Raw genomic sequence first — 10555 nt, 5'->3', positions numbered from 1 at the left:
ATGGCGGGTTATACTTGGGTAAGTGTATGCAGTAGGCTTATAGATTTCATTGTTTGAAGCTGTTTGGTAATCCTTGAAGTAACCTTTCACTCTTCAGAGAAACATAGTTGATCTCCTCTATCTGTAGAATACATGGCAATTTGGTACTGCCTGGGATGGTATAGATGTTAGATTTTATGAAGGCGAGCCAGTCTATGTGGGCCAGCAGGCTCGAGAGGAAATGTCAATTTGTAATCGGTAAGTAAACATTTTTCTAAGCTTTTTGCAGGATATAAACAACTATATACCAATGTTTTGACTATACTTGTGAAATATGCCGAATATTTGAGTAGCTCAGCGAGTGGTGTAGTGGCGCGTAGGCGAGTAGCTCAGTTCAGTAGTGGCAGAGATCATGCTAATTTATTGCATGTTCATCATTTTCATTTCTTACAAATAGAAGATGCCAAGATGCCAATTTTTGCTTTCTATTTGTTAATTTTGGAAATTTGTCGGTTTATAAAAAATCTCAGTTGACTAACTGGTTTAATCAGAATAAAAATTACTTATTTCTGGTTTTCATCTCATCTTGCATCCCTTAAAAAACATTTACAGCTTTCGATAAAACTGCCAGATCCCACAATTTTTTTGATTTCGTGCCGTTTAAAAAGTTATCTTTCAGCAGCCTGAGAAACTGCATTGTTTATTTTAGTCAGGGAGCTTGTTCACGCCGGCCTACTTGCAACAGAGCACACAGTGAGGATGAGCTGGAGCTACAGATGATGAGATTGGCTGTAGATAACCATCTAACCAACCAAATAACTTTAGGACATGAGCCAACTTTTCTGACTGAAAGGTTGCGTCGTCACCTTAGACTCGTACAAGACGCTTCTCATCCTGTGAGTCAAGTTTTACTATATCTACATGTCATATTACTTCGGCGAGTTTTCCTTATTTCAAGCTTTTCATGAGTTTATTTTTCTACAGCTCTACTGGTATTAGTCAAAGGTCTCTGGCATCTGTTTCTATACCCAGAGTAAATGTGGTCATAACAGAGGGAACAACTAATTGGTGGTAACTACATGCATCAGCTGCTTTAGGGTACATGAGTGCTGAAGTCTAATTCCTAGACATCTACTTTTCTCCTTGTGTTTAATATTCTTCACATTCTTAAAAAAGTAAATGGTTTTCATCTGACCTTCATGTCATATATATTCTCATGTTGACAGAAGCTGTAGTTATGTGATGCACTCATTCCGGCCTGTTGTAGTTGAAAAAATATCTGGATGGTGTTGAGATGTACCTTGATAAAAAAGATACCATTGTGGTAGAGAGCAAGTCTGAGGTGGTTAGCTGGATATTTAATGTTTCATCATCGGTAAGCATTTTTTGAGAGAATTATAATCAATAATTATCCGTAATAACTTTTTAAAGTAATGTTATATTTACTAGTTATTTGAAACTTTTATTGCTGAATATACTTTTCTGAATAATATTACCCTTACTGAACATAATGTGCTAAAGTAATACTTTTGACTGATAATTATAATGAAATGGTCTGCATATGAAACGTGAGCGGAGCATCTGTCACGTGACTCTTTTTGTTGTAGGAGTGTGTAAAGGGAATCGTTCTCATCGACAATGAAACGGCAGCCAACTTTTCTCTCCAATATGTCACAAGGAATGTTTTGGGATCGGGTGATGTGGAAAGACTGCCAATGCGACGAGGTGGTCAGCGAGAATGGAGGTTTCCTTATTATGATACAAGAGAGCATGCTCCACAAACCTTTAGAGTAAAGGTGAGTAAAGACCTTTTTATTTGTGGTGTATCGCAATGTTTTTGTTTGCACAGAATTATATTAAAATAATTAGAAATTCATCGTGTCAACTCCGTAGTCCAGCTACCCCTCATGAACATACTTTGTGAGTTTTGCATAGTTCATCTAAGAATCTTTGCCTTGCAGGTTGAGTTCAAATGCAACGCATATGGCTTCTATCGACAAAGAGTGGTCTTTGCAATGGATCGAGAAAGGTACTTGTACAGGAAGTTAAAAGTGACAGTTTGGCCAATGGCAATGACCAATCCTGTAGCAGACGTAGCTGTCACGGAAAGCCGGCGATGGGACAGTCTGCCTAAGTTGCGCATCGTTAAATGGCAGGAGTCGTAAGTGTCTGTTTACTTTTACCATAAGTTCTTATTTGAAGTATCTTGTTAATGCTGTTCACTTTCTTTTCTTATTCATTAAAATTGCCACAAAAAAGATCAATAAGAAAAGCTAACATCTTCTGTTGTAATTAATGTTTAATGATGTTGATAGTGACGTCATGTGGCTCTTGTGTTTAGAATGGATTCAAAACAAGATGAACAGTTGAGTGAACAATACAAGAGACCTTCTAATGTTGAAGACTGTAGGCCTATAGAGATTGTTGCGTCTCAAAGCAATCTTTCCGCCTTCAACTACAGACTTTACAATCACTCACTATTATATCTCGAGGAGATGGAGCAATTCCATGAACTTTCCAAGTTAGTAGTTTGTTTACAGTTCTACTACTCTGAACTTTTCTGATTCCGTTTTAGTAGTTCTACCGCTTTATGTTATACAACTGCACATGAAATCTAGTCTTGTTCTGACACTATGCTTTTTGGCTAATGATTTTGATTGATGCCAACTTGCATGCCAGGAACTTTCAAAGTCTTCCAAGTTGTTCCGCTGCTTTGTAGGCTCCAGCTGAGTAGGGTCGTACATTTTACTCAGACCTACACGAGAGAATCTCTTATCGACAGCACAACTAACTATGCTCGGCCTGCCGAACTATTCGGAGAACTGCCACTCGACAATGCTTTATCAGAGGATACAGTGCCTGGAAGGATTCTCTTGCAGAATGTTAACAGCCTACTGATAACATGTGACATGGATCCTTGTCCTTCAGTGGTATGAATCTCTTTACATAACTTGTGTGTACCTTGACATGCTCTGCCAACGTGTGACTCATTGTATTGAACTGCAAACTAACACCCGCATTGATCTATAGCTTTTGAAATTGAACTTTCATTTGCTTCATTTCTCTGTATGTGCTAAAACTCAATGCTAAAATAGTTGAAAATATTTCCAAACAAAATATTTGTGTGTATTTTGGCCCTCATATGATTGCATTCGCTTCCATTCTCACAGCTCGTTTATTTCTCACAGGTGTTTGAGTGTCCTATATTAGACCATTGTAAAGCTGGCATAATCTTCAGGGTGACTGCTAAATTGGTAAAGTTCTCTAAAATCAAGGCTCAAACTTCTAGAAGATGTCAGGTAATAGTTATGGTGCTCTCGATTGTTATGCATTTTGTGAAGTTCTTTGCATCTTCCACTATTTCATTCCTATGTTACTTTATAGGTACCGTTTGTCGTGAACAGGCTACCATTTTGTGAGATGCACTCAGCCTTGGATCAACTGGATAATATCAGTCGATTATTTCCTGCACCACAACATATGAGGCCTTCTCAAGTCCAGACACCGTGAGTATCCATATTTATACTGTTCTTTTTATGAGCATCTCTTCAACCAGAAATGTTCCTATAGTTCATCAGTTGCTCCACTTGTAGCATGGATGAGGTCAGATCAAGAACATTTATGCTAAATCGGAAGCAAAAAGACGGCTTCAACGCAATGACCAAACCTGTCCAGCCTCACCCTGTTCTTCTCATCGGACCTTTCGGAACAGGAAAGACATTGACATTGGCTACTACATTGCTGCATCTTATAGAGAAAACTGAGAACCGAATCCTTCTCTGCACTCATTCCAACAGGTTTTTATCAACTGCCCATCTAGTTACTGCTTTGTTCGTTGGCCGTTTCAGGTTAATCAGTCGCATCATCAAATGGCTCATGTGGATATTACCTGCCAACATGTTGCATAGCGTTCTTCATAAAGAGTGGTGAATACGTGCTGGTATATTATATTGTATAGAGCCATCAGAACGTTCTTAGAGAGTATCCATTCAGTTGCAGAAGTCAGTGTTGATCATACCATGCCATTATATTGATGCTTTGTCTGTGTCAGCAAAAAGCCATTAGAAGGTGTTGCAGCTGATTATGTTTCCTCATTTACAGCGCTGCTGATCTGTATATCAAAGAGCATATCCACTCGTATCTTGCCACTAAACCATCCTGTAAGGTACTGAGGCTTTACTACAAACATCGATGGAGTGCAGCTGTTCATCCCACTGTCAAGAACTACACCCTATTCGACCATGTCTCGCAGTCCTTCCGTGACCCGGTTATGAGCGACTTTTAAGGTGTAAAGGTTGTCATTGTTACCCTTGCATCTTGTTACAGCCTGCTTCGTCTTCAGCTACCCAAAGGTATATTTTGCTATAAATAGTATTCCTAGTATTTTTCTTTTCATGCTCAGTGCTGCACTCTGTATTTACCAGACTAGTTTCATCATGCTCAGTAAGGAATTCGCTCAGGAAAAGTTTTCCACTTTACTCAACTCGCTCATGCAAGGTAAAGAGTGTAGCTTTTGTGCTAATGTGTATTATTTCTGTACTTTATTCACAGGTTTTTTCACCCATATCATGGTGGATGAAGCGGCACAGGCAAAGGAAGTTGATACAATCATACCATTCGCGCTAGCTGGACCCAACACTAAGATTATAATGGCGGGTGATCACATGCAGGTGAGTTTAGGATGCTTAGTATAGATTAACATTTCAATAGCATCAGTAAATGTATAAATTATAAAATAGTAAACTGCATACTTTTTTAATTATGGCCATGTGGCTAAATATAGTATTCTTGTAACCCTTTTGCCGCCATAGAGACATTTATGCATTTTTTAGGGTCGACTGCTATATATGCATTTTTGCGACTTCCCCAGCAATTGTGTTGTAACTTAATTTTATTATTGGTTGACAACACTACCCACAATCTTTAAGACTTTTATGAAATTGAAATTGACAAAAGATTTATCTAAAAAATTAGCCTAAAACAACGAAGCTGTTTTAAACTTTTGTTTGAGAGTTTCTAATCTAAAGAGGCACATTTTTATGTAAGTTTTGTTAAGTACCGCGCGAGTCAGAAAACAGGTAATTAGTTATGTTGATGACATTATAGCCAATTTCAGATTTTCGTGATTATACAGATAATAAAAGTAGCAGCACTGTCACTGATAGTGGTGAAAGTAATAGTTTTGTAAGAGTAAGGAACATTGTTGAGGATCGTTTTAGCTTCGCGTCGATAGTAGCTTCACATAGCTTTATCATCGCACAGAGTATAGATCCATTGAATTTTCACTTAGCAATGTTGGTTGAAATGTTAGCAAAATAAAATATGTAACAAAAATGTTCTAGATAGAGATTGAAATTGAAAAAATACTGTATACATATCATGAAGCAATATCGGCAATTTTCGGTAAGGTGCCTGGCACTAGGCCGAATTTGTACATGGTTGGCAGTGAAAGAGTTAAACAATAGAATTGTATACATGTATATGCCATGTCTATTGCTTTTTCCTTTTCATCCTTAACCTTAACTGTCACATACAACTTTTATTGCATTTTGTAAGTAAATCAGACACGCTGATTCTGATTTTGTACTCAAAATAAAGATTAGTCCACTAACCTTCAAAGTCATTAAGGCTTTTTTAAAGCGTTTCAATATCCGTCTCTAAAACAACACAATCGGCATAACAAGCTCCGCCCATAAATATGTGACGAAACCTAGCTTTTTCAGGAACGGAAGTTAGGGATGTTTAGTCCGATTTAGAATAATAGAGATGGGTGTCTTAAAACCCATTATTAACTAAATCCAGCCTGTAAAATAATCTCAGTTTTTTATGAAAGGTATATAAACTATTTAAAATTGCTCGTAGCTTGTTACATGATGTTTAAATAGGCAGAACGCCAAGAAAAATGAGCTCAAAAAATCGCGATTTTATCACAAGCTAGCGCTGTTATCGCGCTTTTTTGAGCTCATTTTTAAATATGCAATGCTAAATAGCTTATTTACCTTTCAGAATAGACAGATTATTTCTAAGGCTAAATTTAGATAATAATGGATTTTAAAACACCCATCTATATTATTCTAAATCGGTCTAAACATTCCTAACCTCCGTTCCTAAAAAGCTAGGTTACATCACGTATTTATGGGCGGAGCTTGTTGTGTTGTTTTTGAGACCAATATTAAAACGCTGTGAAAAAGCCTTCAATACTCTGAAAGTTAGTGGACCAATCTTTATTTTGAGTACAAAATCGGAATCAGCGTGTCTGATTTACCTAGTATATGCGATAAAAGTTGTACGCGACAGTTATGGTTTACATTGCAGATGAACCCGGATGTCTTCTCAAAGAGTGCGAAGAAGTATGGGTTGGCTAGCAGTATGTTTGAGCGATTAACCAAGCTTTACCCGGACACCTTTGAATGTAAAGGTAAACTATGGCACATTTAATCAACATACCGTTGCTGCTTCTAGCTAGAGATACTTGATACCTGCAGTTAGTAGCATGGCTCCAAAATTGATGTTTGCATTTAGTAGCATGGTTTTCACTCACTAATCATCTATAACTCTGACTTCACACCTAGCCTATCATAAGCCGTGGTCACACGGGCACCGAACCGAACTAAATGACGCAAAACGACGTCGTTTTCAGCTCTAAAAAGTTCGGCTGAGGACATTTTTGGCCGAAGCAAACTATTTCGGTACTGCTCGAAATTTCGTGCCGAATCCTTGCTCTTATTGGCTGGTTAAAATTCTAGAATTCTAGCGAGCACGCGTCACATTTCTTCTTACGTGCGTGTGAGTAAAGTTAAAAAAGAAATGGGACGATACTTTTATTTCGTTCAATAAACAACATGAAGCAATTTACGACAAGGTTCACCCGGGCTTGTGATTGGGTTGCATAAATGTAAGATGTTGCACTTAAGTTTTGCATAAATGTACGGGAATGGTTGTGATTTTCTTTCGTGTAGAATATAAGTAATGTGTCATATTCATCCTGATGAACTATCGTTGACTGATTTATTTATGTAAAACCACAGTACTATGATAAAGACTGTTTTTGTTTGTTATGTACTCAGCATAGAAAAACATTCATATGTTAATAAAAAAAATATAATTATGTTGATGGGAAGGGTTAGCAAAATATTTGTATCGAGTGATTTATTTTGAGCAGCCGAACGATCTTCTGATAAACCTGCTGTGTAATTATAATTTATAATTGTTCCTCAAAGTTTTTTGTTTACAATAGAAATATTTAACTCAAATACATAACAACTTCTAATGAAACCGTGTCCTGTCTCTATACGTATGGTATCTAGGAAGCAAAGTTACTTCGGTGGCCGTGTGACATGTGCCACGAACCGAACCAGCCTCCGAACCGAACCGATCCTACGTCGGTTCGGTGCTCGTGTGACCATGCCTATACTTGGACACTTTCACCCATGTTTGATTATATTTCCTACCAATAATGATGGCCTTTTGCTAATTATTCTATGTTCATGTTTTAGTTACTCTAAATGAGAGCTACAGATCCCACGAGTCACTCGTCAGGTTCTCTTCTCGTTATTTCTATAATGGTATGCTGGAAGCTATGGGAGATGAGCCAAGCCACCCGTGTCTCTACCCGCTCTCATTCATCGCTGCCCGTGGTGAAAGTTTACAACATGATAAAAGCACAGGGTTTTATAATCTGGCAGAGGTTGGTATTCTGAATTTTTTTTGCTAGTCTTCCGTTGATGAAACACTTAATTAAAATATTTACAAAGCCATTATATGAAAAGAGCTTGGCGTAGTGTTTGATCTTTAACAAAATTATAGCGCATTGTTGTAGTCTTTCTCTTCTGTCACCAGGTTCATGAAACAGTTGACTTTGTCACCGACCTGCTGGCCAACTGGCCTGAGGACCAATGGGGTGAGTTTAATCCAGAGTCAGTCGGAATCATCCTCCCCTACACAGATCAAGTGGCTATTGTGAGGAAGTTGCTCAAAGAAAAGCCTAGTCCTCTTCGTGAGATTCAAGTGGAAAAAATATCAAATGTGCAAGGTGTGTTGTGCAATTATTGCGTTGCTTTATGTAAATTTATAACTGATGTTTAAGTATAATCGTACATCACAATTCAGGTTTGTTTTCTAGGTAAACAGTTTCGTGTCGTTGTCATCAATGCAGTGCGAACATATCATTCCTGTCTCGATGTTGATGGGAATGAGGCAGATTTTGGCTTTCTTTCCAACCCCAAGCTGCTCAACGCTGCCATTACCCGCGCCCAGTCCTTAGTAACCATTATAGGAGATCCTTTTTCACTCGTCACTGTTGGCAAGTGCAGGTGAGCTCCGCAGCAAATGAATACAGCGTTATATTCTTATTTACACAAATGTAACGTTATCTTGCAAGCTACGTTTTTTCCATATACTCTGTTTGATTGTTAGCAGCCTCTGGATCCACTATCTGGAGCAATGCCAGTGCAATGGGAGTCTACGCGGAGTGACGTTTGCACAGCTGCAGGACTACCTCAACTATATGGGTGAGTATAAACAGTCTAATTTTGAGAACCAGTGTCTGCTGAACTGCACTGAACTTGACTTTGTGACAGTTTCATTTTGTATTGCTAAATACCGCACACCTGATCCCAAACCTAATGTTTTTGTTTACATAAAACTTATAGTAAAGTTGTTGAACTGAATCACAACTCTAGCAACAACTGACATCAACATTTTATAAAACAAATCCCACAGACAATGACCCCATATCAATACAAATACCGATACTTTCTGAAGAAATCTACAATGATTTCGTACATCGTTTGGACTCATTTTCCATTCTTCCAATTACAACCAAGAAGAAAATGTATTATTACTCATATCCCCCTACAAGGTTATTGCTCAGCTCAAAGAAAACTTTTGTTTCAATAAGTTGAAATTTTAGTTAGGAATAATATCTGTCTGTTGAAAGGTGCCAGTCTCAGTTTGGTTTTGTTCCCTGTTTACTCATTTTCATATGACTGAATGATGGGTCGGTCATATAGTCATATACTTTATACAATAAAATATAACCGTAACCCTGTTACCCTGTCCTTTACAATTACTCAGTCTTTCAGATTTTGCCTTATATTTACAGATATAGAGAAATCTTACAAGTTTAATCCTCAAGCTAGCGAATTCGTACCAAGACCAGCTCGAGAACGAGTCGCAGCTCCTCATCACATAGTTCCGCCACACTTGGTTATTCCTGTTCCAGTGATACCTTCAGATGCAGTTCCTGTATTGACTCAGGGAGTTACACAACCTCGATGGCATCCACCTGTACAGGTTAGCATTATTTTCACTGGTAGGTACAATAGTTGCTGGGATCATATCTTTCATTTAGATTTCACTTACCTGCTGATATTGAAGGCAACATTTTGCTTATCCAGCGCTACGTACATGACTAGGTCGTATATGAATGCGATTGCGTCTATATGTTTGACCATTAGGCTTCTGTACATTAAAAGACCTGTCACCAACAACCTTTCCTAACTTACCTGAAACCCAGCCTTTTGTAGCAGTTTTGAAATAACACTGCTGGCCTTTATCCAATTTGCTTTTCTCTCTACCAGCATGATTATCATGGTAAAATCTATCTCTTGATTTAATCCTACTCAACTGCTCACGGTACTCATTTAAATCATTTGACTTACCAGCATAAGCAGTCTCACACACAAGCATACCATCACGCAACACTCTACCCTGAAGTAGTTGTGCAGGGGACAATAACCCATAGGTTTCCGAAGTATTGCGTATCGCTAAAATACCTTTCAGCCAGCTTTGGCCCTGTTGTCTACACTGGTTCCGGAATGCTTGAAGACTGTTTGTTGCGGCCACCACCTAGCATTTCAGAAAGTTGTTGCTTTCTGCTGTACTAAAATCTAGAATTGAAAAAATTTCTAAAGTTGCTAAAAGTTTTTTCTGTCTCTCGCTGTCATAATGATCAGTTCTGGAATATTCTAGGTCGGAGCCCCATCTATTCGATACGTTCCGAGTGCAGCAGGATATCGCTCTATGTCATACTATCCAGCACACATTCACTACAGCGACGCAGCAGACGAATATTCGAATGAGCAAGCATCGTCACGTCTATAGACTCCGCTGTTGACCTCTTTACTACAGTCGACTGCTTAGCTGAGCCCTCAGCAACTTGGAAGGACCATACGAACTGATTATTTTAGATCCATGTTCCGATAAATTATTTTTTAATTTTTATACTATCTTTCTTTGCGCATTTTCAGACTTTAATAGGGAAAGAGTTGGCGCACGCATACCTTTCAGGTAGTGATAAAACTCCTTTTTACTTTTACATTCGCTTGGCTACATAACAATTCTTTTTTCTGTGTAATAAAATATCAGCAGACACAAAACTGTATTGTTGTTAACAGTTTTCCGATACATTATCAACAAGCTACTAACACTTTAGCAGATTCTCTTAAAAAGTTAGCAGCGATGTAAAAAACCACAGTTACTTAAAGGGAGTAGTGGTAGCATACAATTGCAGACTTAAAGACAATATTATACATCTCTATCTAGTCCGTAGCTTGAATTATGGTGCTGAGCCACC

The 10555-nt window shown here is 38.2% G+C and overlaps 1 pseudogene; it reads left to right on the top strand.

Moving 5' to 3' along the window:
• Window positions 1-10083, top strand: LOC137391719 (probable helicase with zinc finger domain; annotated as a pseudogene).
• The last annotated feature ends 472 nt before the right edge of the window (window positions 10084-10555 follow it).

This window comes from Watersipora subatra, chromosome 1 (assembly GCF_963576615.1).
Source record: "Watersipora subatra chromosome 1, tzWatSuba1.1, whole genome shotgun sequence".
NCBI classification, from domain to species: domain Eukaryota; kingdom Metazoa; phylum Bryozoa; class Gymnolaemata; order Cheilostomatida; family Watersiporidae; genus Watersipora; species Watersipora subatra.
The sequence above is the reverse complement of the archived record's forward strand: the minus strand, read 5'-3'. Positions and strand labels throughout refer to the sequence as shown.